Genomic DNA, 26,656 nt, shown 5'->3' on the forward strand with positions numbered 1-26,656 from the left:
ATTAATAGTATGTGCCTTCTCCCATGAACGAGCCCCAAGCCTATAAAATTGCCACGTTAAACATCAATAAGATACAGTCGTACTGGCGGCTCCGTAATTTACAAGATTTTGTATACGCAGCGGATATCGATATTCTGTTACTTCAAGAAGTCGCTGCGATTGAACTTGACCGAATAACTGGTTATACTACTCTCTCCAATTCCGGGAGCGGTGCGAATTTAGGGACAGCGATTCTGTTAAAAGAAGGGATTGTAGCGACCGACGCAGAAAAACTGCCTGATCATAGAGGGATCGCTGTCACTTTCCATCGGACACGCATAATCAATGTTTACGCCCCGTCCGGCAGTAGCAATAGGCGTGCTAGGGCTGAGTTCTTCACAAGCGCCATAGTCCCACCTTTTAGGGGAACCTACGATCGTATAATTTTTGCGGGTGACTTCAATTGTGTCTTAAGTCCAAAAGACCAGACGCCTAATTTTAACAAATCTGGAGAACTAGAACGTATCGTCCAAGAAATGAACCTCATTGACACATGGGAGCATACGCACGGAGCGGCACCTGGGTTCACTCATGTCACGAACCACTCTGCAAGCCGGCTAGACAGAATCTATGTATCGGCGTGTATGAAGACTCAAGTCCTCCAATCCGAAGTTTGGCCCACAATTTTTTCCGATCATGCCGCATATATTTGTACTGTTAACATGGTCAAGCAAGGCACATTTCGCGGCAGAGGTTTCTGGAAACTTAACAATGCTCTCCTTAACGATGTTGACTGTCACCGTGTCTTTAACGAAACATGGGAGGCATGTGAACGACGGGTTGCACAGTATGCCTCCGTTACTGAATGGTGGATAACACATGCCAAACCAACTTTATCAAAAATGTTTAAACGCTACGCTCGGGACAAATCCTGGTGGCAACGGCAAACGTCTGAGTTTTATTTTACTTGTCTCAGGGAGCTTTACCAGTCCGATGTGACTGTACCTGAAAATTTTATGCAGATTAAAAAAATTAAGGCAAAATTATTACAACTTCAGCGGCAGCAGGCAGAAGGCTTTCAAATAAGGTCCAGGCCCCAGAATGTGATAGACGACGAAATGACATCCATGTTTCACGTCATTCGTGAAAATAAGAGGGGGCGGCGGAGATTAATAACTCGTCTTCAGTTGAGTGAAGGCGTTGCGCTCACGCGGCAACAAGACATACGGAACGCACTTCACAATCACTTGGCAGGTCTCCTGACAACGACACATACCGACGATGGAACTCACGATGAATTACTCAATAACTTGCAAAGGACTTTGGGTGCTGCTGAAGTCGAAACTCTCATGCGAGAAATTGATGAAGACGAATTGGATTCTGCGCTATCACGAAGTCCGAAAAATAAATCGCCGGGACCCGACGGTCTCACTGCCGAATTTTATCTTACTTTCTGCGACAAATTAAAGCCCAAGTTGTTGAGTATGTTTAATGAAATTTTACGGCCAGATTTTAATGTTCCTCAGGCTCTCGTGGAAGGCATCGTGGTTTTAATCCCTAAACGCCCAATGTGCAGTTCTGTTGACGATTTTCGGCCGCTTACTTTACTGAACAGTGACTACAAAATTTTAGCACGTATTATTTCTAATAGATTGAAAATGTTGATGAATACTGTCATTGGTCAGTACCAGACCAGTGTAGGTGTCGGTAGGACGATCTTCCAAAATTTGTCTCAATACAGGGACGTTATAGCCATTGCAGATGCGTGTAAGATACGGTGTGCGCTAGTTTCCCTTGACTTTTCAAAGGCATTCGACAGAGTAAACCATCAGTTTCTCATCCGGACGATGCATGCCATGGGATTTCCACTACGTTTTATCAATCTTATACATGAGCTCCTTCGTAAAGGAGTAACTCGACTCATGGTGAATGGCCAGCTGAGCGCATCAATTAATATTACTAATTCAGTGCGACAGGGATGCCCTATGTCGATGGCCTTGTTTGCCATTGCCATTGAGCCTTTGCTTGTCACCTTGACACAGCGTCTACAAGGATTAACCATCCACGGCATTAAGATTGTTTGTACTGCATATGCGGATGACGTCGGATTTTTGGTCATGGACGAAGGTGAAGTCGAGGAAGCCCTTCAGATCGTCAAAAACTACGAACTTGTTGCGGGTGCGAAGTTGAATGCCAGGAAATCTGGCATTATGAACATAGGACGCGGCATCTCGCTGCACCATCACGGTCAGTTGCAACTAATTTCTAAAATGAAATGCCTTGGTATTGAGTACAGGAGCAACATACAGCACACAATTGCGGTGAACTATAGGAATCTCCTGGCAAGTATGCGTGCTTGCATGCAGACCCACTACCTAAGAAGCCTTGATGAACTGCAGAAAGTCACCTTCGCTAATGTCTACCTCACCTCAAAGATTAACTACGTTGCACAAGTACTGCCCATGCCACAGGAGACAGCGAAGCGTATGATGTCCGCTCTAGGCCATTTTGTCACACGTGGACACATTTTTAAAGTCAAGTACGATACGCTCACTCTCTCCACGACCGATGGAGGCTTAAATTTAACAGATGTTCGTTCCAAGTCACGAGCTTTGTACGTATGCACCACCTACAAACGGTGGAGGTCGTTACCGAACAGTCTAACGGCTCACTTGTTAACCGAAATAGCGCCGGGCTGCCTGCAGCCTCCCGTCTCTGTTCAACATATTCCGCCTGCGCTGACTCACTTTAAGAGCTTTTTCATTGAGTTCAGTTACGTACGGTCAACTCTCCCAGAAAATGAGCTTTCCGTGGTGAAGTTAGTTTATAATAAACTACTGGCAACCAAGAACAGGAACAACATCGAACACAAATACCCCAATCATCGCTGGCCAGTGATATGGAAAAACATACATAGCCGTGATTTACCAACGTCAGTGAAAGCCTCTTGGTACAGGGTCGTGAACCGTAAAATAAGTACCAATTCACGACTTCATGCTCTACATTTGGCTGACTCACCTTTGTGCCTAACGTGCAACTTGCCTGATACTGATGAACATCGTTTTCTGTGCACCACTGTCCAAGCAGTTTGGCCATGCATTCGCCGAAAACTGGCTACGATTATGAGGACTTCCCAGCTTTGTATTAAACCTGAAGATTTCCTGTATCCGGATTCAGTGCCGTACCCGAACACCAAACGGAACTCTGTCAATTGGTTGAAGGGTCATTATGTTCATTATTTACAGACGCAAGAACCCAAGAGTGAGGCGGCGTTCTGTCTTTACCTGGCATTACAGTTTCACATACTTTCACAGACGAGACATTACAGGAAACGATATGCGAATTTTTTAGAAGTCGTTCTTCGATGAAAGAAGTATTTTTTTCTTTCCTTCATTCTACATTGCTTTGTTTTTTCTCTTTTCTTCTTCAAATGTCACAGTGACGTATACTGAACAGTGTTACGACAAGGACTATTTTATTTTCTTCTGTTTTTCTAGCGGACCAGAGTTCCTTTTTCATTTTCTATTAAAAAAAAAATAAATATATATATATATTCTACTTTGTCACCATTGCGGGACTATGCAATAGGTTTAGAAGTATCTTTGGTTTGGAAATCGGAATAGTTCAGAAGAATAAGTACTTCAGAAATCATGGCAGATGAAGCCGACGCCGACGAAGGCGATTTATGGCGAGCGCAAGGCGGGGCTGAAGGGGAGGAAGGAGGCCCTAAATAAAAAAAAAAAAAAAAAAAAAAAAAAAAAAAAAAAAAAAAAGTGGCGCAGTTGGTTAGCCCACGGTACCTATAAGCAGTAGCCGTGAGCAATGCCGGGATTGTGAATTCGAGCCTCACGGTGAGCATAATTTTATTTCGTAGCAGCATTCTGTGACAGCAACAGGAGGCTAGTTTTCAGATGTATCAGCTATTTGAGTTACATAATTGTGTATTCGAGACACTAGCTGCGTCTTCCTCGGTAGTATAGTGGTTAGTATCCCCGCCTGTCACGCGGGAGACCGCGGTCCGATTCCCCGCCAGGCGGCATATCCGATTTTTAGTTGCAGCACTATCACCCGCCGAACTTAGTGAAGGACGTTGGCGGCTATTAGCACCATGTGTCTATCACACTGGCAACTGCCTACAGCTCATCCTCGGTAGTATAGTGGTTAGTATCCCCGCCTGTCACGCGGGAGACCGGGGTTCGATTCCCCGCCGGGGAGATGCGATTTTTATCTCACAAACCTGCTAGAGTGTTGCTCGTGCGTGGGTCGGAAGATCAAGGAGTATAGGTGGTGCAAAAACATAAACAAAGGCTACAATTTAGGAAGTGGTTCTCGCATTCTTCACACGAGGAGAATTACGAGGTTTGCTGTTGAATCTGAATCAAAACACCCCAGCAGTCGCTCTGGGCGTAATAATCGAGCTCGGCACAGTCTGCAAATAAAATAATTTTAGCAGAGCGTGGTTTCGATCCACGGACCTCTGGGTTATGGGCCCAGCACGCTTCCACTGCGCCACTCTGCTGTGCGGTGATGCTCTGTCTCTTCGCTACGTGAAGAGAGACACTTGGAAAGTGTTGCCTGCGTCGCTTTCACACGCCTGTCCTTAGTTGCGTATCATCTCGTACAGCTCTCAGCTTGACTTGTCTCGACTTTGCTCGACTGACGCTACGCTGACGCTTGCAGGCAGCGATATTTACCACGATCGCGTCGACATGCAGCTGCGAGATGCACAGGAGTAACAAAGCACTCCACGATGCGGCGACATACGAAATCCACTGCCCAGCTACGCGTCGCAACTAACAAAATACCGACTCTGCCAGGATTCGAACCTGGAATCTTCTGATCCGTAGTCAGACGCGTTATCCGTTGCGCCACAGAGCCACTGGCAGCAGTTTCGATTACTAGACAAGGGCACTTCGCTAAGACACGTGTTCTCCATGGCTCAGCAAGCTCCCAAGGAAGGTAGCTCTCGTTCAGCTGCGTGGCCACAGTGCGCCTGCAGAGCTTAGAGCTTGCCACACATCTGCGTTCACTGTTCGACAGGTAGCGGAAGGCAAGGCGCGCTATTTGCTGCGTTTTCTCGACGACCAGAGCCCGTTGATGTGCATGTAAGCGTAGCATATGAAACAAGAATAGCACGAAGCATTCGTATGGCATCAGGTGGCGATCATATGTTTCTGTGTGCACCACTGGTTTACAGCCAAGTGAATAGCGCAAACTGAGAGCACTGGGTTGTAGTCCCAGTGGCGCAGTTGGTTAGCCCACGGTACCTATAAGCAGTAGCCGTGAGCAATGCCGGGATTGTGAATTCGAGCCTCACGGTGAGCATAATTTTATTTCGTAGCAGCATTCTGTGACAGCAACAGGAGGCTAGTTTTCAGATGTATCAGCTATTTGAGTTACATAATTGTGTATTCGAGACACTAGCTGCGTCTTCCTCGGTAGTATAGTGGTTAGTATCCCCGCCTGTCACGCGGGAGACCGCGGTCCGATTCCCCGCCAGGCGGCATATCCGATTTTTAGTTGCAGCACTATCACCCGCCGAACTTAGTGAAGGACGTTGGCGGCTATTAGCACCATGTGTCTATCACACTGGCAACTGCCTACAGCTCATCCTCGGTAGTATAGTGGTTAGTATCCCCGCCTGTCACGCGGGAGACCGGGGTTCGATTCCCCGCCGGGGAGATGCGATTTTTATCTCACAAACCTGCTAGAGTGTTGCTCGTGCGTGGGTCGGAAGATCAAGGAGTATAGGTGGTGCAAAAACATAAACAAAGGCTACAATTTAGGAAGTGGTTCTCGCATTCTTCACACGAGGAGAATTACGAGGTTTGCTGTTGAATCTGAATCAAAACACCCCAGCAGTCGCTCTGGGCGTAATAATCGAGCTCGGCACAGTCTGCAAATAAAATAATTTTAGCAGAGCGTGGTTTCGATCCACGGACCTCTGGGTTATGGGCCCAGCACGCTTCCACTGCGCCACTCTGCTGTGCGGTGATGCTCTGTCTCTTCGCTACGTGAAGAGAGACACTTGGAAAGTGTTGCCTGCGTCGCTTTCACACGCCTGTCCTTAGTTGCGTATCATCTCGTACAGCTCTCAGCTTGACTTGTCTCGACTTTGCTCGACTGACGCTACGCTGACGCTTGCAGGCAGCGATATTTACCACGATCGCGTCGACATGCAGCTGCGAGATGCACAGGAGTAACAAAGCACTCCACGATGCGGCGACATACGAAATCCACTGCCCAGCTACGCGTCGCAACTAACAAAATACCGACTCTGCCAGGATTCGAACCTGGAATCTTCTGATCCGTAGTCAGACGCGTTATCCGTTGCGCCACAGAGCCACTGGCAGCAGTTTCGATTACTAGACAAGGGCACTTCGCTAAGACACGTGTTCTCCATGGCTCAGCAAGCTCCCAAGGAAGGTAGCTCTCGTTCAGCTGCGTGGCCACAGTGCGCCTGCAGAGCTTAGAGCTTGCCACACATCTGCGTTCACTGTTCGACAGGTAGCGGAAGGCAAGGCGCGCTATTTGCTGCGTTTTCTCGACGACCAGAGCCCGTTGATGTGCATGTAAGCGTAGCATATGAAACAAGAATAGCACGAAGCATTCGTATGGCATCAGGTGGCGATCATATGTTTCTGTGTGCACCACTGGTTTACAGCCAAGTGAATAGCGCAAACTGAGAGCACTGGGTTGTAGTCCCAGTGGCGCAGTTGGTTAGCCCACGGTACCTATAAGCAGTAGCCGTGAACAATGCCGGGATTGTGAATTCGAGCCTCACGGTGAGCATAATTTTATTTCGTAGCAGCATTCTGTGACAGCAACAGGAGGCTAGTTTTCAGATGTATCAGCTATTTGAGTTACATAATTGTGTATTCGAGACACTAGCTGCGTCTTCCTCGGTAGTATAGTGGTTAGTATCCCCGCCTGTCACGCGGGAGACCGCGGTCCGATTCCCCGCCAGGCGGCATATCCGATTTTTAGTTGCAGCACTATCACCCGCCGAACTTAGTGAAGGACGTTGGCGGCTATTAGCACCATGTGTCTATCACACTGGCAACTGCCTACAGCTCATCCTCGGTAGTATGGTGGTTAGTATCCCCGCCTGTCACGCGGGAGACCGGGGTTCGATTCCCCGCCGGGGAGATGCGATTTTTATCTCACAAACCTGCTAGAGTGTTGCTCGTGCGTGGGTCGGAAGATCAAGGAGTATAGGTGGTGCAAAAACATAAACAAAGGCTACAATTTAGGAAGTGGTTCTCGCATTCTTCACACGAGGAGAATTACGAGGTTTGCTGTTGAATCTGAATCAAAACACCCCAGCAGTCGCTCTGGGCGTAATAATCGAGCTCGGCACAGTCTGCAAATAAAATAATTTTAGCAGAGCGTGGTTTCGATCCACGGACCTCTGGGTTATGGGCCCAGCACGCTTCCACTGCGCCACTCTGCTGTGCGTTGATGCTTTGTCTCTTCGCTACGTGAAGAGAGACACTTGGAAAGTGTTGCCTGCGTCGCTTTCACACGCCTGTCCTTAGTTGCGTATCATCTCGTACAGCTCTCAGCTTGACTTGTCTCGACTTTGCTCGACTGACGCTACGCTGACGCTTGCAGGCAGCGATATTTACCACGATCGCGTCGACATGCAGCTGCGAGATGCACAGGAGTAACAAAGCACTCCACGATGCGGCGACATACGAAATCCACTGCCCAGCTACGCGTCGCAACTAACAAAATACCGACTCTGCCAGGATTCGAACCTGGAATCTTCTGATCCGTAGTCAGACGCGTTATCCGTTGCGCCACAGAGCCACTGGCAGCAGTTTCGATTACTAGACAAGGGCACTTCGCTAAGACACGTGTTCTCCATGGCTCAGCAAGCTCCCAAGGAAGGTAGCTCTCGTTCAGCTGCGTGGCCACAGTGCGCCTGCAGAGCTTAGAGCTTGCCACACATCTGCGTTCACTGTTCGACAGGTAGCGGAAGGCAAGGCGCGCTATTTGCTGCGTTTTCTCGACGACCAGAGCCCGTTGATGTGCATGTAAGCGTAGCATATGAAACAAGAATAGCACGAAGCATTCGTATGGCATCAGGTGGCGATCATATGTTTCTGTGTGCACCACTGGTTTACAGCAAAGTGAATAGCGCAAACTGAGAGCACTGGGTTGTAGTCCCAGTGGCGCAGTTGGTTAGCCCACGGTACCTATAAGCAGTAGCCGTGAGCAATGCCGGGATTGTGAATTCGAGCCTCACGGTGAGCATAATTTTATTTCGTAGCAGCATTCTGTGACAGCAACAGGAGGCTAGTTTTCAGATGTATCAGCTATTTGAGTTACATAATTGTGTATTCGAGACACTAGCTGCGTCTTCCTCGGTAGTATAGTGGTTAGTATCCCCGCCTGTCACGCGGGAGACCGCGGTCCGATTCCCCGCCAGGCGGCATATCCGATTTTTAGTTGCAGCACTATCACCCGCCGAACTTAGTGAAGGACGTTGGCGGCTATTAGCACCATGTGTCTATCACACTGGCAACTGCCTACAGCTCATCCTCGGTAGTATAGTGGTTAGTATCCCCGCCTGTCACGCGGGAGCCCGGGGTTCGATTCCCCGCCGGGGAGATGCGATTTTTATCTCACAAACCTGCTAGAGTGTTGCTCGTGCGTGGGTCGGAAGATCAAGGAGTATAGGTGGTGCAAAAACATAAACAAAAGCTACAATTTAGGAAGTGGTTCTCGCATTCTTCACACGAGGAGAATTACGAGGTTTGCTGTTGAATCTGAATCAAAACACCCCAGCAGTCGCTCTGGGCGTAATAATCGAGCTCGGCACAGTCTGCAAATAAAATAATTTTAGCAGAGCGTGGTTTCGATCCACGGACCTCTGGGTTATGGGCCCAGCACGCTTCCACTGCGCCACTCTGCTGTGCGTTGATGCTCTGTCTCTTCGCTACGTGAAGAGAGACACTTGGAAAGTGTTGCCTGCGTCGCTTTCACACGCCTGTCCTTAGTTGCGTATCATCTCGTACAGCTCTCAGCTTGACTTGTCTCGACTTTGCTCGACTGACGCTACGCTGACGCTTGCAGGCAGCGATATTTACCACGATCGCGTCGACATGCAGCTGCGAGATGCACAGGAGTAACAAAGCACTCCACGATGCGGCGACATACGAAATCCACTGCCCAGCTACGCGTCGCAACTAACAAAATACCGACTCTGCCAGGATTCGAACCTGGAATCTTCTGATCCGTAGTCAGACGCGTTATCCGTTGCGCCACAGAGCCACTGGCAGCAGTTTCGATTACTAGACAAGGGCACTTCGCTAAGACACGTGTTCTCCATGGCTCAGCAAGCTCCCAAGGAAGGTAGCTCTCGTTCAGCTGCGTGGCCACAGTGCGCCTGCAGAGCTTAGAGCTTGCCACACATCTGCGTTCACTGTTCGACAGGTAGCGGAAGGCAAGGCGCGCTATTTGCTGCGTTTTCTCGACGACCAGAGCCCGTTGATGTGCATGTAAGCGTAGCATATGAAACAAGAATAGCACGAAGCATTCGTATGGCATCAGGTGGCGATCATATGTTTCTGTGTGCACCACTGGTTTACAGCCAAGTGAATAGCGCAAACTGAGAGCACTGGGTTGTAGTCCCAGTGGCGCAGTTGGTTAGCCCACGGTACCTATAAGCAGTAGCCGTGAGCAATGCCGGGATTGTGAATTCGAGCCTCACGGTGAGCATAATTTTATTTCGTAGCAGCATTCTGTGACAGCAACAGGAGGCTAGTTTTCAGATGTATCAGCTATTTGAGTTACATAATTGTGTATTCGAGACACTAGCTGCGTCTTCCTCGGTAGTATAGTGGTTAGTATCCCCGCCTGTCACGCGGGAGACCGCGGTCCGATTCCCCGCCAGGCGGCATATCCGATTTTTAGTTGCAGCACTATCACCCGCCGAACTTAGTGAAGGACGTTGGCGGCTATTAGCACCATGTGTCTATCACACTGGCAACTGCCTACAGCTCATCCTCGGTAGTATAGTGGTTAGTATCCCCGCCTGTCACGCGGGAGACCGGGGTTCGGTTCCCCGCCGGGGAGATGCGATTTTTATCTCACAAACCTGCTAGAGTGTTGCTCGTGCGTGGGTCGGAAGATCAAGGAGTATAGGTGGTGCAAAAACATAAACAAAGGCTACAATTTAGGAAGTGGTTCTCGCATTCTTCACACGAGGAGAATTACGAGGTTTGCTGTTGAATCTGAATCAAAACACCCCAGCAGTCGCTCTGGGCGTAATAATCGAGCTCGGCACAGTCTGCAAATAAAATAATTTTAGCAGAGCGTGGTTTCGATCCACGGACCTCTGGGTTATGGGCCCAGCACGCTTCCACTGCGCCACTCTGCTGTGCGGTGATGCTCTGTCTCTTCGCTACGTGAAGAGAGACACTTGGAAAGTGTTGCCTGCGTCGCTTTCACACGCCTGTCCTTAGTTGCGTATCATCTCGTACAGCTCTCAGCTTGACTTGTCTCGACTTTGCTCGACTGACGCTACGCTGACGCTTGCAGGCAGCGATATTTACCACGATCGCGTCGACATGCAGCTGCGAGATGCACAGGAGTAACAAAGCACTCCACGATGCGGCGACATACGAAATCCACTGCCCAGCTACGCGTCGCAACTAACAAAATACCGACTCTGCCAGGATTCGAACCTGGAATCTTCTGATCCGTAGTCAGACGCGTTATCCGTTGCGCCACAGAGCCACTGGCAGCAGTTTCGATTACTAGACAAGGGCACTTCGCTAAGACACGTGTTCTCCATGGCTCAGCAAGCTCCCAAGGAAGGTAGCTCTCGTTCAGCTGCGTGGCCACAGTGCGCCTGCAGAGCTTAGAGCTTGCCACACATCTGCGTTCACTGTTCGACAGGTAGCGGAAGGCAAGGCGCGCTATTTGCTGCGTTTTCTCGACGACCAGAGCCCGTTGATGTGCATGTAAGCGTAGCATATGAAACAAGAATAGCACGAAGCATTCGTATGGCATCAGGTGGCGATCATATGTTTCTGTGTGCACCACTGGTTTACAGCCAAGTGAATAGCGCAAACTGAGAGCACTGGGTTGTAGTCCCAGTGGCGCAGTTGGTTAGCCCACGGTACCTATAAGCAGTAGCCGTGAGCAATGCCGGGATTGTGAATTCGAGCCTCACGGTGAGCATAATTTTATTTCGTAGCAGCATTCTGTGACAGCAACAGGAGGCTAGTTTTCAGATGTATCAGCTATTTGAGTTACATAATTGTGTATTCGAGACACTAGCTGCGTCTTCCTCGGTAGTATAGTGGTTAGTATCCCCGCCTGTCACGCGGGAGACCGCGGTCCGATTCCCCGCCAGGCGGCATATCCGATTTTTAGTTGCAGCACTATCACCCGCCGAACTTAGTGAAGGACGTTGGCGGCTATTAGCACCATGTGTCTATCACACTGGCAACTGCCTACAGCTCATCCTCGGTAGTATAGTGGTTAGTATCCCCGCCTGTCACGCGGGAGCCCGGGGTTCGATTCCCCGCCGGGGAGATGCGATTTTTATCTCACAAACCTGCTAGAGTGTTGCTCGTGCGTGGGTCGGAAGATCAAGGAGTATAGGTGGTGCAAAAACATAAACAAAAGCTACAATTTAGGAAGTGGTTCTCGCATTCTTCACACGAGGAGAATTACGAGGTTTGCTGTTGAATCTGAATCAAAACACCCCAGCAGTCGCTCTGGGCGTAATAATCGAGCTCGGCACAGTCTGCAAATAAAATAATTTTAGCAGAGCGTGGTTTCGATCCACGGACCTCTGGGTTATGGGCCCAGCACGCTTCCACTGCGCCACTCTGCTGTGCGTTGATGCTCTGTCTCTTCGCTACGTGAAGAGAGACACTTGGAAAGTGTTGCCTGCGTCGCTTTCACACGCCTGTCCTTAGTTGCGTATCATCTCGTACAGCTCTCAGCTTGACTTGTCTCGACTTTGCTCGACTGACGCTACGCTGACGCTTGCAGGCAGCGATATTTACCACGATCGCGTCGACATGCAGCTGCGAGATGCACAGGAGTAACAAAGCACTCCACGATGCGGCGACATACGAAATCCACTGCCCAGCTACGCGTCGCAACTAACAAAATACCGACTCTGCCAGGATTCGAACCTGGAATCTTCTGATCCGTAGTCAGACGCGTTATCCGTTGCGCCACAGAGCCACTGGCAGCAGTTTCGATTACTAGACAAGGGCACTTCGCTAAGACACGTGTTCTCCATGGCTCAGCAAGCTCCCAAGGAAGGTAGCTCTCGTTCAGCTGCGTGGCCACAGTGCGCCTGCAGAGCTTAGAGCTTGCCACACATCTGCGTTCACTGTTCGACAGGTAGCGGAAGGCAAGGCGCGCTATTTGCTGCGTTTTCTCGACGACCAGAGCCCGTTGATGTGCATGTAAGCGTAGCATATGAAACAAGAATAGCACGAAGCATTCGTATGGCATCAGGTGGCGATCATATGTTTCTGTGTGCACCACTGGTTTACAGCAAAGTGAATAGCGCAAACTGAGAGCACTGGGTTGTAGTCCCAGTGGCGCAGTTGGTTAGCCCACGGTACCTATAAGCAGTAGCCGTGAGCAATGCCGGGATTGTGAATTCGAGCCTCACGGTGAGCATAATTTTATTTCGTAGCAGCATTCTGTGACAGCAACAGGAGGCTAGTTTTCAGATGTATCAGCTATTTGAGTTACATAATTGTGTATTCGAGACACTAGCTGCGTCTTCCTCGGTAGTATAGTGGTTAGTATCCCCGCCTGTCACGCGGGAGACCGCGGTCCGATTCCCCGCCAGGCGGCATATCCGATTTTTAGTTGCAGCACTATCACCCGCCGAACTTAGTGAAGGATGTTGGCGGCTATTAGCACCATGTGTCTATCACACTGGCAACTGCCTACAGCTCATCCTCGGTAGTATAGTGGTTAGTATCCCCGCCTGTCACGCGGGAGACCGGGGTTCGATTCCCCGCCGGGGAGATGCGATTTTTATCTCACAAACCTGCTAGAGTGTTGCTCGTGCGTGGGTCGGAAGATCAAGGAGTATAGGTGGTGCAAAAACATAAACAAAGGCTACAATTTAGGAAGTGGTTCTCGCATTCTTCACACGAGGAGAATTACGAGGTTTGCTGTTGAATCTGAATCAAAACACCCCAGCAGTCGCTCTGGGCGTAATAATCGAGCTCGGCACAGTCTGCAAATAAAATAATTTTAGCAGAGCGTGGTTTCGATCCACGGACCTCTGGGTTATGGGCCCAGCACGCTTCCACTGCGCCACTCTGCTGTGCGGTGATGCTCTGTCTCTTCGCTACGTGAAGAGAGACACTTGGAAAGTGTTGCCTGCGTCGCTTTCACACGCCTGTCCTTAGTTGCGTATCATCTCGTACAGCTCTCAGCTTGACTTGTCTCGACTTTGCTCGACTGACGCTACGCTGACGCTTGCAGGCAGCGATATTTACCACGATCGCGTCGACATGCAGCTGCGAGATGCACAGGAGTAACAAAGCACTCCACGATGCGGCGACATACGAAATCCACTGCCCAGCTACGCGTCGCAACTAACAAAATACCGACTCTGCCAGGATTCGAACCTGGAATCTTCTGATCCGTAGTCAGACGCGTTATCCGTTGCGCCACAGAGCCACTGGCAGCAGTTTCGATTACTAGACAAGGGCACTTCGCTAAGACACGTGTTCTCCATGGCTCAGCAAGCTCCCAAGGAAGGTAGCTCTCGTTCAGCTGCGTGGCCACAGTGCGCCTGCAGAGCTTAGAGCTTGCCACACATCTGCGTTCACTGTTCGACAGGTAGCGGAAGGCAAGGCGCGCTATTTGCTGCGTTTTCTCGACGACCAGAGCCCGTTGATGTGCATGTAAGCGTAGCATATGAAACAAGAATAGCACGAAGCATTCGTATGGCATCAGGTGGCGATCATATGTTTCTGTGTGCACCACTGGTTTACAGCAAAGTGAATAGCGCAAACTGAGAGCACTGGGTTGTAGTCCCAGTGGCGCAGTTGGTTAGCCCACGGTACCTATAAGCAGTAGCCGTGAGCAATGCCGGGATTGTGAATTCGAGCCTCACGGTGAGCATAATTTTATTTCGTAGCAGCATTCTGTGACAGCAACAGGAGGCTAGTTTTCAGATGTATCAGCTATTTGAGTTACATAATTGTGTATTCGAGACACTAGCTGCGTCTTCCTCGGTAGTATAGTGGTTAGTATCCCCGCCTGTCACGCGGGAGACCGCGGTCCGATTCCCCGCCAGGCGGCATATCCGATTTTTAGTTGCAGCACTATCACCCGCCGAACTTAGTGAAGGACGTTGGCGGCTATTAGCACCATGTGTCTATCACACTGGCAACTGCCTACAGCTCATCCTCGGTAGTATAGTGGTTAGTATCCCCGCCTGTCACGCGGGAGACCGGGGTTCGATTCCCCGCCGGGGAGATGCGATTTTTATCTCACAAACCTGCTAGAGTGTTGCTCGTGCGTGGGTCGGAAGATCAAGGAGTATAGGTGGTGCAAAAACATAAACAAAGGCTACAATTTAGGAAGTGGTTCTCGCATTCTTCACACGAGGAGAATTACGAGGTTTGCTGTTGAATCTGAATCAAAACACCCCAGCAGTCGCTCTGGGCGTAATAATCGAGCTCGGCACAGTCTGCTAATAAAATAATTTTAGCAGAGCGTGGTTTCGATCCACGGACCTCTGGGTTATGGGCCCAGCACGCTTCCACTGCGCCACTCTGCTGTGCGGTGATGCTCTGTCTCTTCGCTACGTGAAGAGAGACACTTGGAAAGTGTTGCCTGCGTCGCTTTCACACGCCTGTCCTTAGTTGCGTATCATCTCGTACAGCTCTCAGCTTGACTTGTCTCGACTTTGCTCGACTGACGCTACGCTGACGCTTGCAGGCAGCGATATTTACCACGATCGCGTCGACATGCAGCTGCGAGATGCACAGGAGTAACAAAGCACTCCACGATGCGGCGACATACGAAATCCACTGCCCAGCTACGCGTCGCAACTAACAAAATACCGACTCTGCCAGGATTCGAACCTGGAATCTTCTGATCCGTAGTCAGACGCGTTATCCGTTGCGCCACAGAGCCACTGGCAGCAGTTTCGATTACTAGACAAGGGCACTTCGCTAAGACACGTGTTCTCCATGGCTCAGCAAGCTCCCAAGGAAGGTAGCTCTCGTTCAGCTGCGTGGCCACAGTGCGCCTGCAGAGCTTAGAGCTTGCCACACATCTGCGTTCACTGTTCGACAGGTAGCGGAAGGCAAGGCGCGCTATTTGCTGCGTTTTCTCGACGACCAGAGCCCGTTGATGTGCATGTAAGCGTAGCATATGAAACAAGAATAGCACGAAGCATTCGTATGGCATCAGGTGGCGATCATATGTTTCTGTGTGCACCACTGGTTTACAGCCAAGTGAATAGCGCAAACTGAGAGCACTGGGTTGTAGTCCCAGTGGCGCAGTTGGTTAGCCCACGGTACCTATAAGCAGTAGCCGTGAGCAATGCCGGGATTGTGAATTCGAGCCTCACGGTGAGCATAATTTTATTTCGTAGCAGCATTCTGTGACAGCAACAGGAGGCTAGTTTTCAGATGTATCAGCTATTTGAGTTACATAATTGTGTATTCGAGACACTAGCTGCGTCTTCCTCGGTAGTATAGTGGTTAGTATCCCCGCCTGTCACGCGGGAGACCGCGGTCCGATTCCCCGCCAGGCGGCATATCCGATTTTTAGTTGCAGCACTATCACCCGCCGAACTTAGTGAAGGACGTTGGCGGCTATTAGCACCATGTGTCTATCACACTGGCAACTGCCTACAGCTCATCCTCGGTAGTATAGTGGTTAGTATCCCCGCCTGTCACGCGGGAGACCGGGGTTCGATTCCCCGCCGGGGAGATGCGATTTTTATCTCACAAACCTGCTAGAGTGTTGCTCGTGCGTGGGTCGGAAGATCAAGGAGTATAGGTGGTGCAAAAACATAAACAAAGGCTACAATTTAGGAAGTGGTTCTCGCATTCTTCACTCGAGGAGAATTACGAGGTTTGCTGTTGAATCTGAATCAAAACACCCCAGCAGTCGCTCTGGGCGTAATAATCGAGCTCGGCACAGTCTGCAAATAAAATAATTTTAGCAGAGCGTGGTTTCGATCCACGGACCTCTGGGTTATGGGCCCAGCACGCTTCCACTGCCCCACTCTGCTGTGCGGTGATGCTCTGTCTCTTCGCTACGTGAAGAGAGACACTTGGAAAGTGTTGCCTGCGTCGCTTTCACACGCCTGTCCTTAGTTGCGTATCATCTCGTACAGCTCTCAGCTTGACTTGTCTCGACTTTGCTCGACTGACGCTACGCTGACGCTTGCAGGCAGCGATATTTACCACGATCGCGTCGACATGCAGCTGCGAGATGCACAGGAGTAACAAAGCACTCCACGATGCGGCGACATACGAAATCCACTGCCCAGCTACGCGTCGCAACTAACAAAATACCGACTCTGCCAGGATTCGAAGCTGGAATCTTCTGATCCGTAGTCAGACGCGTTATCCGTTGCGCCACAGAGCCACTGGCAGCAGTTTCGATTACTAGACAAGGGCACTTCGCTAAGACACGTGTTCTCCATGGCTCAGCAAGCTCCCAAGGAAGGTAGCTCTCGTTCAGCTGCGTGGCCACAGTGCGCCTGCAGAGCTTAGAGCTTGCCACACATCTGCGTTCACTGTTCGACAGGTAGCGGAAGGCAAGGCGCGCTATTTGCTGCGTTTTCTCGACGACCAGAGCCCGTTGATGTGCATGTAAGCGTAGCATATGAAACAAGAATAGCACGAAGCATTCGTATGGCATCAGGTGGCGATCATATGTTTCTGTGTGCACCACTGGTTTACAGCAAAGTGAATAGCGCAAACTGAGAGCACTGGGTTGTAGTCCCAGTGGCGCAGTTGGTTAGCCCACGGTACCTATAAGCAGTAGCCGTGAGCAATGCCGGGATTGTGAATTCGAGCCTCACGGTGAGCATAATTTTATTTCGTAGCAACATTCTGTGACAGCAACAGGAGGCTAGTTTTCAGATGTATCAGCTATTTGAGTTACATAATTGTGTATTCGAGACACTAGCTGCGTCTTCCTCGGTAGTATAGTGGTTAGTATCCCCGCCTGTCACGCGGGAGACCGCGGTCCGATTCCCCGCCAGGCGGCATATCCGATTTTTAGTTGCAGCACTATCACCCGCCGAACTTAGTGAAGGACGTTGGCGGCTATTAGCACCATGTGTCTATCACACTGGCAACTGCCTACAGCTTATCCTCGGTAGTATAGTGGTTAGTATCCCCGCCTGTCACGCGGGAGCCCGGGGTTCGATTCCCCGCCGGGGAGATGCGATTTTTATCTCACAAACCTGCTAGAGTGTTGCTCGTGCGTGGGTCGGAAGATCAAGGAGTATAGGTGGTGCAAAAACATAAACAAAAGCTACAATTTAGGAAGTGGTTCTCGCATTCTTCACACGAGGAGAATTACGAGGTTTGCTGTTGAATCTGAATCAAAACACCCCAGCAGTCGCTCTGGGCGTAATAATCGAGCTCGGCACAGTCTGCAAATAAAATAATTTTAGCAGAGCGTGGTTTCGATCCACGGACCTCTGGGTTATGGGCCCAGCACGCTTCCACTGCGCCACTCTGCTGTGCGTTGATGCTCTGTCTCTTCGCTACGTGAAGAGAGACACTTGGAAAGTGTTGCCTGCGTCGCTTTCACACGCCTGTCCTTAGTTGCGTATCATCTCGTACAGCTCTCAGCTTGACTTGTCTCGACTTTGCTCGACTGACGCTACGCTGACGCTTGCAGGCAGCGATATTTACCACGATCGCGTCGACATGCAGCTGCGAGATGCACAGGAGTAACAAAGCACTCCACGATGCGGCGACATACGAAATCCACTGCCCAGCTACGCGTCGCAACTAACAAAATAGCGACTCTGCCAGGATTCGAACCTGGAATCTTCTGATCCGTAGTCAGACGCGTTATCCGTTGCGCCACAGAGCCACTGGCAGCAGTTTCGATTACTAGACAAGGGCACTTCGCTAAGACACGTGTTCTCCATGGCTCAGCAAGCTCCCAAGGAAGGTAGCTCTCGTTCAGCTGCGTGGCCACAGTGCGCCTGCAGAGCTTAGAGCTTGCCACACATCTGCGTTCACTGTTCGACAGGTAGCGGAAGGCAAGGCGCGCTATTTGCTGCGTTTTCTCGACGACCAGAGCCCGTTGATGTGCATGTAAGCGTAGCATATGAAACAAGAATAGCACGAAGCATTCGTATGGCATCAGGTGGCGATCATATGTTTCTGTGTGCACCACTGGTTTACAGCAAAGTGAATAGCGCAAACTGAGAGCACTGGGTTGTAGTCCCAGTGGCGCAGTTGGTTAGCCCACGGTACCTATAAGCAGTAGCCGTGAGCAATGCCGGGATTGTGAATTCGAGCCTCACGGTGAGCATAATTTTATTTCGTAGCAGCATTCTGTGACAGCAACAGGAGGCTAGTTTTCAGATGTATCAGCTATTTGAGTTACATAATTGTGTATTCGAGACACTAGCTGCGTCTTCCTCGGTAGTATAGTGGTTAGTATCCCCGCCTGTCACGCGGGAGACCGCGGTCCGATTCCCCGCCAGGCGGCATATCCGATTTTTAGTTGCAGCACTATCACCCGCCGAACTTAGTGAAGGACGTTGGCGGCTATTAGCACCATGTGTCTATCACACTGGCAACTGCCTACAGCTCATCCTCGGTAGTATGGTGGTTAGTATCCCCGCCTGTCACGCGGGAGACCGGGGTTCGATTCCCCGCCGGGGAGATGCGATTTTTATCTCACAAACCTGCTAGAGTGTTGCTCGTGCGTGGGTCGGAAGATCAAGGAGTATAGGTGGTGCAAAAACATAAACAAAGGCTACAATTTAGGAAGTGGTTCTCGCATTCTTCACACGAGGAGAATTACGAGGTTTGCTGTTGAATCTGAATCAAAACACCCCAGCAGTCGCTCTGGGCGTAATAATCGAGCTCGGCACAGTCTGCAAATAAAATAATTTTAGCAGAGCGTGGTTTCGATCCACGGACCTCTGGGTTATGGGCCCAGCACGCTTCCACTGCGCCACTCTGCTGTGCGTTGATGCTTTGTCTCTTCGCTACGTGAAGAGAGACACTTGGAAAGTGTTGCCTGCGTCGCTTTCACACGCCTGTCCTTAGTTGCGTATCATCTCGTACAGCTCTCAGCTTGACTTGTCTCGACTTTGCTCGACTGACGCTACGCTGACGCTTGCAGGCAGCGATATTTACCACGATCGCGTCGACATGCAGCTGCGAGATGCACAGGAGTAACAAAGCACTCCACGATGCGGCGACATACGAAATCCACTGCCCAGCTACGCGTCGCAACTAACAAAATACCGACTCTGCCAGGATTCGAACCTGGAATCTTCTGATCCGTAGTCAGACGCGTTATCCGTTGCGCCACAGAGCCACTGGCAGCAGTTTCGATTACTAGACAAGGGCACTTCGCTAAGACACGTGTTCTCCATGGCTCAGCAAGCTCCCAAGGAAGGTAGCTCTCGTTCAGCTGCGTGGCCACAGTGCGCCTGCAGAGCTTAGAGCTTGCCACACATCTGCGTTCACTGTTCGACAGGTAGCGGAAGGCAAGGCGCGCTATTTGCTGCGTTTTCTCGACGACCAGAGCCCGTTGATGTGCATGTAAGCGTAGCATATGAAACAAGAATAGCACGAAGCATTCGTATGGCATCAGGTGGCGATCATATGTTTCTGTGTGCACCACTGGTTTACAGCAAAGTGAATAGCGCAAACTGAGAGCACTGGGTTGTAGTCCCAGTGGCGCAGTTGGTTAGCCCACGGTACCTATAAGCAGTAGCCGTGAGCAATGCCGGGATTGTGAATTCGAGCCTCACGGTGAGCATAATTTTATTTCGTAGCAGCATTCTGTGACAGCAACAGGAGGCTAGTTTTCAGATGTATCAGCTATTTGAGTTACATAATTGTGTATTCGAGACACTAGCTGCGTCTTCCTCGGTAGTATAGTGGTTAGTATCCCCGCCTGTCACGCGGGAGACCGCGGTCCGATTCCCCGCCAGGCGGCATATCCGATTTTTAGTTGCAGCACTATCACCCGCCGAACTTAGTGAAGGACGTTGGCGGCTATTAGCACCATGTGTCTATCACACTGGCAACTGCCTACAGCTCATCCTCGGTAGTATGGTGGTTAGTATCCCCGCCTGTCACGCGGGAGACCGGGGTTCGATTCCCCGCCGGGGAGATGCGATTTTTATCTCACAAACCTGCTAGAGTGTTGCTCGTGCGTGGGTCGGAAGATCAAGGAGTATAGGTGGTGCAAAAACATAAACAAAGGCTACAATTTAGGAAGTGGTTCTCGCATTCTTCACACGAGGAGAATTACGAGGTTTGCTGTTGAATCTGAATCAAAACACCCCAGCAGTCGCTCTGGGCGTAATAATCGAGCTCGGCACAGTCTGCAAATAAAATAATTTTAGCAGAGCGTGGTTTCGATCCACGGACCTCTGGGTTATGGGCCCAGCACGCTTCCACTGCGCCACTCTGCTGTGCGTTGATGCTTTGTCTCTTCGCTACGTGAAGAGAGACACTTGGAAAGTGTTGCCTGCGTCGCTTTCACACGCCTGTCCTTAGTTGCGTATCATCTCGTACAGCTCTCAGCTTGACTTGTCTCGACTTTGCTCGACTGACGCTACGCTGACGCTTGCAGGCAGCGATATTTACCACGATCGCGTCGACATGCAGCTGCGAGATGCACAGGAGTAACAAAGCACTCCACGATGCGGCGACATACGAAATCCACTGCCCAGCTACGCGTCGCAACTAACAAAATACCGACTCTGCCAGGATTCGAACCTGGAATCTTCTGATCCGTAGTCAGACGCGTTATCCGTTGCGCCACAGAGCCACTGGCAGCAGTTTCGATTACTAGACAAGGGCACTTCGCTAAGACACGTGTTCTCCATGGCTCAGCAAGCTCCCAAGGAAGGTAGCTCTCGTTCAGCTGCGTGGCCACAGTGCGCCTGCAGAGCTTAGAGCTTGCCACACATCTGCGTTCACTGTTCGACAGGTAGCGGAAGGCAAGGCGCGCTATTTGCTGCGTTTTCTCGACGACCAGAGCCCGTTGATGTGCATGTAAGCGTAGCATATGAAACAAGAATAGCACGAAGCATTCGTATGGCATCAGGTGGCGATCATATGTTTCTGTGTGCACCACTGGTTTACAGCAAAGTGAATAGCGCAAACTGAGAGCACTGGGTTGTAGTCCCAGTGGCGCAGTTGGTTAGCCCACGGTACCTATAAGCAGTAGCCGTGAGCAATGCCGGGATTGTGAATTCGAGCCTCACGGTGAGCATAATTTTATTTCGTAGCAGCATTCTGTGACAGCAACAGGAGGCTAGTTTTCAGATGTATCAGCTATTTGAGTTACATAATTGTGTATTCGAGACACTAGCTGCGTCTTCCTCGGTAGTATAGTGGTTAGTATCCCCGCCTGTCACGCGGGAGACCGGGGTTCGATTCCCCGCCGGGGAGATGCGATTTTTATCTCACAAACCTGCTAGAGTGTTGCTCGTGCGTGGGTCGGAAGATCAAGGAGTATAGGTGGTGCAAAAACATAAACAAAGGCTACAATTTAGGAAGTGGTTCTCGCATTCTTCACACGAGGAGAATTACGAGGTTTGCTGTTGAATCTGAATCAAAACACCCCAGCAGTCGCTCTGGGCGTAATAATCGAGCTCGGCACAGTCTGCAAATAAAATAATTTTAGCAGAGCGTGGTTTCGATCCACGGACCTCTGGGTTATGGGCCCAGCACGCTTCCACTGCGCCACTCTGCTGTGCGTTGATGCTTTGTCTCTTCGCTACGTGAAGAGAGACACTTGGAAAGTGTTGCCTGCGTCGCTTTCACACGCCTGTCCTTAGTTGCGTATCATCTCGTACAGCTCTCAGCTTGACTTGTCTCGACTTTGCTCGACTGACGCTACGCTGACGCTTGCAGGCAGCGATATTTACCACGATCGCGTCGACATGCAGCTGCGAGATGCACAGGAGTAACAAAGCACTCCACGATGCGGCGACATACGAAATCCACTGCCCAGCTACGCGTCGCAACTAACAAAATAGCGACTCTGCCAGGATTCGAACCTGGAATCTTCTGATCCGTAGTCAGACGCGTTATCCGTTGCGCCACAGAGCCACTGGCAGCAGTTTCGATTACTAGACAAGGGCACTTCGCTAAGACACGTGTTCTCCATGGCTCAGCAAGCTCCCAAGGAAGGTAGCTCTCGTTCAGCTGCGTGGCCACAGTGCGCCTGCAGAGCTTAGAGCTTGCCACACATCTGCGTTCACTGTTCGACAGGTAGCGGAAGGCAAGGCGCGCTATTTGCTGCGTTTTCTCGACGACCAGAGCCCGTTGATGTGCATGTAAGCGTAGCATATGAAACAAGAATAGCACGAAGCATTCGTATGGCATCAGGTGGCGATCATATGTTTCTGTGTGCACCACTGGTTTACAGCAAAGTGAATAGCGCAAACTGAGAGCACTGGGTTGTAGTCCCAGTGGCGCAGTTGGTTAGCCCACGGTACCTATAAGCAGTAGCCGTGAGCAATGCCGGGATTGTGAATTCGAGCCTCACGGTGAGCATAATTTTATTTCGTAGCAGCATTCTGTGACAGCAACAGGAGGCTAGTTTTCAGATGTATCAGCTATTTGAGTTACATAATTGTGTATTCGAGACACTAGCTGCGTCTTCCTCGGTAGTATAGTGGTTAGTATCCCCGCCTGTCACGCGGGAGACCGCGGTCCGATTCCCCGCCAGGCGGCATATCCGATTTTTAGTTGCAGCACTATCACCCGCCGAACTTAGTGAAGGACGTTGGCGGCTATTAGCACCATGTGTCTATCACACTGGCAACTGCCTACAGCTCATCCTCGGTAGTATGGTGGTTAGTATCCCCGCCTGTCACGCGGGAGACCGGGGTTCGATTCCCCGCCGGGGAGATGCGATTTTTATCTCACAAACCTGCTAGAGTGTTGCTCGTGCGTGGGTCGGAAGATCAAGGAGTATAGGTGGTGCAAAAACATAAACAAAGGCTACAATTTAGGAAGTGGTTCTCGCATTCTTCACACGAGGAGAATTACGAGGTTTGCTGTTGAATCTGAATCAAAACACCCCAGCAGTCGCTCTGGGCGTAATAATCGAGCTCGGCACAGTCTGCAAATAAAATAATTTTAGCAGAGCGTGGTTTCGATCCACGGACCTCTGGGTTATGGGCCCAGCACGCTTCCACTGCGCCACTCTGCTGTGCGTTGATGCTTTGTCTCTTCGCTACGTGAAGAGAGACACTTGGAAAGTGTTGCCTGCGTCGCTTTCACACGCCTGTCCTTAGTTGCGTATCATCTCGTACAGCTCTCAGCTTGACTTGTCTCGACTTTGCTCGACTGACGCTACGCTGACGCTTGCAGGCAGCGATATTTACCACGATCGCGTCGACATGCAGCTGCGAGATGCACAGGAGTAACAAAGCACTCCACGATGCGGCGACATACGAAATCCACTGCCCAGCTACGCGTCGCAACTAACAAAATACCGACTCTGCCAGGATTCGAACCTGGAATCTTCTGATCCGTAGTCAGACGCGTTATCCGTTGCGCCACAGAGCCACTGGCAGCAGTTTCGATTACTAGACAAGGGCACTTCGCTAAGACACGTGTTCTCCATGGCTCAGCAAGCTCCCAAGGAAGGTAGCTCTCGTTCAGCTGCGTGGCCACAGTGCGCCTGCAGAGCTTAGAGCTTGCCACACATCTGCGTTCACTGTTCGACAGGTAGCGGAAGGCAAGGCGCGCTATTTGCTGCGTTTTCTCGACGACCAGAGCCCGTTGATGTGCATGTAAGCGTAGCATATGAAACAAGAATAGCACGAAGCATTCGTATGGCATCAGGTGGCGATCATATGTTTCTGTGTGCACCACTGGTTTACAGCAAAGTGAATAGCGCAAACTGAGAGCACTGGGTTGTAGTCCCAGTGGCGCAGTTGGTTAGCCCACGGTACCTATAAGCAGTAGCCGTGAGCAATGCCGGGATTGTGAATTCGAGCCTCACGGTGAGCATAATTTTATTTCGTAGCAGCATTCTGTGACAGCAACAGGAGGCTAGTTTTCAGATGTATCAGCTATTTGAGTTACATAATTGTGTATTCGAGACACTAGCTGCGTCTTCCTCGGTAGTATAGTGGTTAGTATCCCCGCCTGTCACGCGGGAGACCGGGGTTCGATTCCCCGCCGGGGAGATGCGATTTTTATCTCACAAACCTGCTAGAGTGTTGCTCGTGCGTGGGTCGGAAGATCAAGGAGTATAGGTGGTGCAAAAACATAAACAAAGGCTACAATTTAGGAAGTGGTTCTCGCATTCTTCACACGAGGAGAATTACGAGGTTTGCTGTTGAATCTGAATCAAAACACCCCAGCAGTCGCTCTGGGCGTAATAATCGAGCTCGGCACAGTCTGCAAATAAAATAATTTTAGCAGAGCGTGGTTTCGATCCACGGACCTCTGGGTTATGGGCCCAGCACGCTTCCACTGCGCCACTCTGCTGTGCGTTGATGCTTTGTCTCTTCGCTACGTGAAGAGAGACACTTGGAAAGTGTTGCCTGCGTCGCTTTCACACGCCTGTCCTTAGTTGCGTATCATCTCGTACAGCTCTCAGCTTGACTTGTCTCGACTTTGCTCGACTGACGCTACGCTGACGCTTGCAGGCAGCGATATTTACCACGATCGCGTCGACATGCAGCTGCGAGATGCACAGGAGTAACAAAGCACTCCACGATGCGGCGACATACGAAATCCACTGCCCAGCTACGCGTCGCAACTAACAAAATACCGACTCTGCCAGGATTCGAACCTGGAATCTTCTGATCCGTAGTCAGACGCGTTATCCGTTGCGCCACAGAGCCACTGACAGCAGTTTCGATTACTAGACAAGGGCACTTCGCTAAGACACGTGTTCTCCATGGCTCAGCAAGCTCCCAAGGAAGGTAGCTCTCGTTCAGCTGCGTGGCCACAGTGCGCCTGCAGAGCTTAGAGCTTGCCACACATCTGCGTTCACTGTTCGACAGGTAGCGGAAGGCAAGGCGCGCTATTTGCTGCGTTTTCTCGACGACCAGAGCCCGTTGATGTGCATGTAAGCGTAGCATATGAAACAAGAATAGCACGAAGCATTCGTATGGCATCAGGTGGCGATCATATGTTTCTGTGTGCACCACTGGTTTACAGCAAAGTGAATAGCGCAAACTGAGAGCACTGGGTTGTAGTCCCAGTGGCGCAGTTGGTTAGCCCACGGTACCTATAAGCAGTAGCCGTGAGCAATGCCGGGATTGTGAATTCGAGCCTCACGGTGAGCATAATTTTATTTCGTAGCAGCATTCTGTGACAGCAACAGGAGGCTAGTTTTCAGATGTATCAGCTATTTGAGTTACATAATTGTGTATTCGAGACACTAGCTGCGTCTTCCTCGGTAGTATAGTGGTTAGTATCCCCGCCTGTCACGCGGGAGACCGCGGTCCGATTCCCCGCCAGGCGGCATATCCGATTTTTAGTTGCAGCACTATCACCCGCCGAACTTAGTGAAGGACGTTGGCGGCTATTAGCACCATGTGTCTATCACACTGGCAACTGCCTACAGCTCATCCTCGGTAGTATAGTGGTTAGTATCCCCGCCTGTCACGCGGGAGACCGGGGTTCGATTCCCCGTCGGGGAGATGCGATTTTTATCTCACAAACCTGCTAGAGTGTTGCTCGTGCGTGGGTCGGAAGATCAAGGAGTATAGGTGGTGCAAAAACATAAACAAAGGCTACAATTTAGGAAGTGGTTCTCGCATTCTTCACACGAGGAGAATTACGAGGTTTGCTGTTGAATCTGAATCAAAACACCCCAGCAGTCGCTCTGGGCGTAATAATCGAGCTCGGCACAGTCTGCAAATAAAATAATTTTAGCAGAGCGTGGTTTCGATCCACGGACCTCTGGGTTATGGGCCCAGCACGCTTCCACTGCGCCACTCTGCTGTGCGTTGATGCTTTGTCTCTTCGCTACGTGAAGAGAGACACTTGGAAAGTGTTGCCTGCGTCGCTTTCACACGCCTGTCCTTAGTTGCGTATCATCTCGTACAGCTCTCAGCTTGACTTGTCTCGACTTTGCTCGACTGACGCTACGCTGACGCTTGCAGGCAGCGATATTTACCACGATCGCGTCGACATGCAGCTGCGAGATGCACAGGAGTAACAAAGCACTCCACGATGCAGCGACATACGAAATCCACTGCCCAGCTACGCGTCGCAACTAACAAAATACCGACTCTGCCAGGATTCGAACCTGGAATCTTCTGATCCGTAGTCAGACGCGTTATCCGTTGCGCCACAGAGCCACTGGCAGCAGTTTCGATTACTAGACAAGGGCACTTCGCTAAGACACGTGTTCTCCATGGCTCAGCAAGCTCCCAAGGAAGGTAGCTCTCGTTCAGCTGCGTGGCCACAGTGCGCCTGCAGAGCTTAGAGCTTGCCACACATCTGCGTTC

General features: G+C 50.6%; 47 non-coding genes across 47 annotated transcripts; 16 read left to right on the forward strand and 31 right to left on the reverse strand.

Annotated features, from left to right (window-relative positions):
• The first annotated feature begins 4,122 nt into the window (after nt 1-4,122).
• On the forward strand, nt 4,123-4,194 carry Trnad-guc (transfer RNA aspartic acid (anticodon GUC)). Its single transcript has one exon. It is a non-coding gene; the product is annotated as a tRNA-Asp (tRNA).
• A 232-nt stretch (nt 4,195-4,426) lies between these two features.
• On the reverse strand, nt 4,427-4,498 carry Trnam-cau (transfer RNA methionine (anticodon CAU)). The gene has a single exon. It is a non-coding gene; the product is annotated as a tRNA-Met (tRNA).
• Nucleotides 4,499-4,784: 286 nt separating this feature from the next.
• Trnar-acg (transfer RNA arginine (anticodon ACG)) lies at nt 4,785-4,857 on the reverse strand. The gene has a single exon. It is a non-coding gene; the product is annotated as a tRNA-Arg (tRNA).
• A 732-nt stretch (nt 4,858-5,589) lies between these two features.
• Trnad-guc (transfer RNA aspartic acid (anticodon GUC)) lies at nt 5,590-5,661 on the forward strand. Its single transcript has one exon. It is a non-coding gene; the product is annotated as a tRNA-Asp (tRNA).
• A 232-nt stretch (nt 5,662-5,893) lies between these two features.
• On the reverse strand, nt 5,894-5,965 carry Trnam-cau (transfer RNA methionine (anticodon CAU)). The gene has a single exon. It is a non-coding gene; the product is annotated as a tRNA-Met (tRNA).
• A 286-nt stretch (nt 5,966-6,251) lies between these two features.
• On the reverse strand, nt 6,252-6,324 carry Trnar-acg (transfer RNA arginine (anticodon ACG)). Its single transcript has one exon. It is a non-coding gene; the product is annotated as a tRNA-Arg (tRNA).
• Nucleotides 6,325-7,056: 732 nt separating this feature from the next.
• On the forward strand, nt 7,057-7,128 carry Trnad-guc (transfer RNA aspartic acid (anticodon GUC)). Its single transcript has one exon. It is a non-coding gene; the product is annotated as a tRNA-Asp (tRNA).
• A 232-nt stretch (nt 7,129-7,360) lies between these two features.
• Trnam-cau (transfer RNA methionine (anticodon CAU)) lies at nt 7,361-7,432 on the reverse strand. Its single transcript has one exon. It is a non-coding gene; the product is annotated as a tRNA-Met (tRNA).
• A 286-nt stretch (nt 7,433-7,718) lies between these two features.
• On the reverse strand, nt 7,719-7,791 carry Trnar-acg (transfer RNA arginine (anticodon ACG)). Its single transcript has one exon. It is a non-coding gene; the product is annotated as a tRNA-Arg (tRNA).
• A 732-nt stretch (nt 7,792-8,523) lies between these two features.
• On the forward strand, nt 8,524-8,595 carry Trnad-guc (transfer RNA aspartic acid (anticodon GUC)). The gene has a single exon. It is a non-coding gene; the product is annotated as a tRNA-Asp (tRNA).
• Nucleotides 8,596-8,827: 232 nt separating this feature from the next.
• Trnam-cau (transfer RNA methionine (anticodon CAU)) lies at nt 8,828-8,899 on the reverse strand. Its single transcript has one exon. It is a non-coding gene; the product is annotated as a tRNA-Met (tRNA).
• A 286-nt stretch (nt 8,900-9,185) lies between these two features.
• Nucleotides 9,186-9,258, reverse strand: Trnar-acg (transfer RNA arginine (anticodon ACG)). The gene has a single exon. It is a non-coding gene; the product is annotated as a tRNA-Arg (tRNA).
• Nucleotides 9,259-9,990: 732 nt separating this feature from the next.
• On the forward strand, nt 9,991-10,062 carry Trnad-guc (transfer RNA aspartic acid (anticodon GUC)). The gene has a single exon. It is a non-coding gene; the product is annotated as a tRNA-Asp (tRNA).
• A 232-nt stretch (nt 10,063-10,294) lies between these two features.
• Trnam-cau (transfer RNA methionine (anticodon CAU)) lies at nt 10,295-10,366 on the reverse strand. The gene has a single exon. It is a non-coding gene; the product is annotated as a tRNA-Met (tRNA).
• A 286-nt stretch (nt 10,367-10,652) lies between these two features.
• Nucleotides 10,653-10,725, reverse strand: Trnar-acg (transfer RNA arginine (anticodon ACG)). Its single transcript has one exon. It is a non-coding gene; the product is annotated as a tRNA-Arg (tRNA).
• A 732-nt stretch (nt 10,726-11,457) lies between these two features.
• Trnad-guc (transfer RNA aspartic acid (anticodon GUC)) lies at nt 11,458-11,529 on the forward strand. The gene has a single exon. It is a non-coding gene; the product is annotated as a tRNA-Asp (tRNA).
• Nucleotides 11,530-11,761: 232 nt separating this feature from the next.
• On the reverse strand, nt 11,762-11,833 carry Trnam-cau (transfer RNA methionine (anticodon CAU)). The gene has a single exon. It is a non-coding gene; the product is annotated as a tRNA-Met (tRNA).
• A 286-nt stretch (nt 11,834-12,119) lies between these two features.
• On the reverse strand, nt 12,120-12,192 carry Trnar-acg (transfer RNA arginine (anticodon ACG)). Its single transcript has one exon. It is a non-coding gene; the product is annotated as a tRNA-Arg (tRNA).
• A 732-nt stretch (nt 12,193-12,924) lies between these two features.
• On the forward strand, nt 12,925-12,996 carry Trnad-guc (transfer RNA aspartic acid (anticodon GUC)). Its single transcript has one exon. It is a non-coding gene; the product is annotated as a tRNA-Asp (tRNA).
• Nucleotides 12,997-13,228: 232 nt separating this feature from the next.
• Nucleotides 13,229-13,300, reverse strand: Trnam-cau (transfer RNA methionine (anticodon CAU)). Its single transcript has one exon. It is a non-coding gene; the product is annotated as a tRNA-Met (tRNA).
• A 286-nt stretch (nt 13,301-13,586) lies between these two features.
• Nucleotides 13,587-13,659, reverse strand: Trnar-acg (transfer RNA arginine (anticodon ACG)). The gene has a single exon. It is a non-coding gene; the product is annotated as a tRNA-Arg (tRNA).
• A 732-nt stretch (nt 13,660-14,391) lies between these two features.
• Trnad-guc (transfer RNA aspartic acid (anticodon GUC)) lies at nt 14,392-14,463 on the forward strand. The gene has a single exon. It is a non-coding gene; the product is annotated as a tRNA-Asp (tRNA).
• Nucleotides 14,464-14,695: 232 nt separating this feature from the next.
• On the reverse strand, nt 14,696-14,767 carry Trnam-cau (transfer RNA methionine (anticodon CAU)). Its single transcript has one exon. It is a non-coding gene; the product is annotated as a tRNA-Met (tRNA).
• A 286-nt stretch (nt 14,768-15,053) lies between these two features.
• On the reverse strand, nt 15,054-15,126 carry Trnar-acg (transfer RNA arginine (anticodon ACG)). The gene has a single exon. It is a non-coding gene; the product is annotated as a tRNA-Arg (tRNA).
• A 732-nt stretch (nt 15,127-15,858) lies between these two features.
• On the forward strand, nt 15,859-15,930 carry Trnad-guc (transfer RNA aspartic acid (anticodon GUC)). The gene has a single exon. It is a non-coding gene; the product is annotated as a tRNA-Asp (tRNA).
• A 590-nt stretch (nt 15,931-16,520) lies between these two features.
• On the reverse strand, nt 16,521-16,593 carry Trnar-acg (transfer RNA arginine (anticodon ACG)). The gene has a single exon. It is a non-coding gene; the product is annotated as a tRNA-Arg (tRNA).
• A 732-nt stretch (nt 16,594-17,325) lies between these two features.
• On the forward strand, nt 17,326-17,397 carry Trnad-guc (transfer RNA aspartic acid (anticodon GUC)). The gene has a single exon. It is a non-coding gene; the product is annotated as a tRNA-Asp (tRNA).
• Nucleotides 17,398-17,629: 232 nt separating this feature from the next.
• On the reverse strand, nt 17,630-17,701 carry Trnam-cau (transfer RNA methionine (anticodon CAU)). Its single transcript has one exon. It is a non-coding gene; the product is annotated as a tRNA-Met (tRNA).
• A 286-nt stretch (nt 17,702-17,987) lies between these two features.
• On the reverse strand, nt 17,988-18,060 carry Trnar-acg (transfer RNA arginine (anticodon ACG)). Its single transcript has one exon. It is a non-coding gene; the product is annotated as a tRNA-Arg (tRNA).
• A 732-nt stretch (nt 18,061-18,792) lies between these two features.
• On the forward strand, nt 18,793-18,864 carry Trnad-guc (transfer RNA aspartic acid (anticodon GUC)). The gene has a single exon. It is a non-coding gene; the product is annotated as a tRNA-Asp (tRNA).
• A 232-nt stretch (nt 18,865-19,096) lies between these two features.
• Nucleotides 19,097-19,168, reverse strand: Trnam-cau (transfer RNA methionine (anticodon CAU)). The gene has a single exon. It is a non-coding gene; the product is annotated as a tRNA-Met (tRNA).
• A 286-nt stretch (nt 19,169-19,454) lies between these two features.
• Trnar-acg (transfer RNA arginine (anticodon ACG)) lies at nt 19,455-19,527 on the reverse strand. The gene has a single exon. It is a non-coding gene; the product is annotated as a tRNA-Arg (tRNA).
• Nucleotides 19,528-20,259: 732 nt separating this feature from the next.
• On the forward strand, nt 20,260-20,331 carry Trnad-guc (transfer RNA aspartic acid (anticodon GUC)). The gene has a single exon. It is a non-coding gene; the product is annotated as a tRNA-Asp (tRNA).
• A 232-nt stretch (nt 20,332-20,563) lies between these two features.
• On the reverse strand, nt 20,564-20,635 carry Trnam-cau (transfer RNA methionine (anticodon CAU)). Its single transcript has one exon. It is a non-coding gene; the product is annotated as a tRNA-Met (tRNA).
• Nucleotides 20,636-20,921: 286 nt separating this feature from the next.
• Nucleotides 20,922-20,994, reverse strand: Trnar-acg (transfer RNA arginine (anticodon ACG)). The gene has a single exon. It is a non-coding gene; the product is annotated as a tRNA-Arg (tRNA).
• Nucleotides 20,995-21,548: 554 nt separating this feature from the next.
• Trnad-guc (transfer RNA aspartic acid (anticodon GUC)) lies at nt 21,549-21,620 on the forward strand. Its single transcript has one exon. It is a non-coding gene; the product is annotated as a tRNA-Asp (tRNA).
• A 232-nt stretch (nt 21,621-21,852) lies between these two features.
• On the reverse strand, nt 21,853-21,924 carry Trnam-cau (transfer RNA methionine (anticodon CAU)). The gene has a single exon. It is a non-coding gene; the product is annotated as a tRNA-Met (tRNA).
• A 286-nt stretch (nt 21,925-22,210) lies between these two features.
• Nucleotides 22,211-22,283, reverse strand: Trnar-acg (transfer RNA arginine (anticodon ACG)). The gene has a single exon. It is a non-coding gene; the product is annotated as a tRNA-Arg (tRNA).
• A 732-nt stretch (nt 22,284-23,015) lies between these two features.
• Trnad-guc (transfer RNA aspartic acid (anticodon GUC)) lies at nt 23,016-23,087 on the forward strand. The gene has a single exon. It is a non-coding gene; the product is annotated as a tRNA-Asp (tRNA).
• A 232-nt stretch (nt 23,088-23,319) lies between these two features.
• On the reverse strand, nt 23,320-23,391 carry Trnam-cau (transfer RNA methionine (anticodon CAU)). Its single transcript has one exon. It is a non-coding gene; the product is annotated as a tRNA-Met (tRNA).
• A 286-nt stretch (nt 23,392-23,677) lies between these two features.
• Nucleotides 23,678-23,750, reverse strand: Trnar-acg (transfer RNA arginine (anticodon ACG)). Its single transcript has one exon. It is a non-coding gene; the product is annotated as a tRNA-Arg (tRNA).
• Nucleotides 23,751-24,304: 554 nt separating this feature from the next.
• On the forward strand, nt 24,305-24,376 carry Trnad-guc (transfer RNA aspartic acid (anticodon GUC)). The gene has a single exon. It is a non-coding gene; the product is annotated as a tRNA-Asp (tRNA).
• Nucleotides 24,377-24,608: 232 nt separating this feature from the next.
• Nucleotides 24,609-24,680, reverse strand: Trnam-cau (transfer RNA methionine (anticodon CAU)). Its single transcript has one exon. It is a non-coding gene; the product is annotated as a tRNA-Met (tRNA).
• Nucleotides 24,681-24,966: 286 nt separating this feature from the next.
• Nucleotides 24,967-25,039, reverse strand: Trnar-acg (transfer RNA arginine (anticodon ACG)). Its single transcript has one exon. It is a non-coding gene; the product is annotated as a tRNA-Arg (tRNA).
• Nucleotides 25,040-25,771: 732 nt separating this feature from the next.
• Nucleotides 25,772-25,843, forward strand: Trnad-guc (transfer RNA aspartic acid (anticodon GUC)). The gene has a single exon. It is a non-coding gene; the product is annotated as a tRNA-Asp (tRNA).
• Nucleotides 25,844-26,075: 232 nt separating this feature from the next.
• Trnam-cau (transfer RNA methionine (anticodon CAU)) lies at nt 26,076-26,147 on the reverse strand. The gene has a single exon. It is a non-coding gene; the product is annotated as a tRNA-Met (tRNA).
• Nucleotides 26,148-26,433: 286 nt separating this feature from the next.
• Trnar-acg (transfer RNA arginine (anticodon ACG)) lies at nt 26,434-26,506 on the reverse strand. The gene has a single exon. It is a non-coding gene; the product is annotated as a tRNA-Arg (tRNA).
• Between the last annotated feature and the right edge of the window lie 150 nt (nt 26,507-26,656).

Source organism: Schistocerca gregaria, chromosome 8 (genome assembly GCF_023897955.1).
Source record: "Schistocerca gregaria isolate iqSchGreg1 chromosome 8, iqSchGreg1.2, whole genome shotgun sequence".
Classification (NCBI taxonomy): domain Eukaryota; kingdom Metazoa; phylum Arthropoda; class Insecta; order Orthoptera; family Acrididae; genus Schistocerca; species Schistocerca gregaria.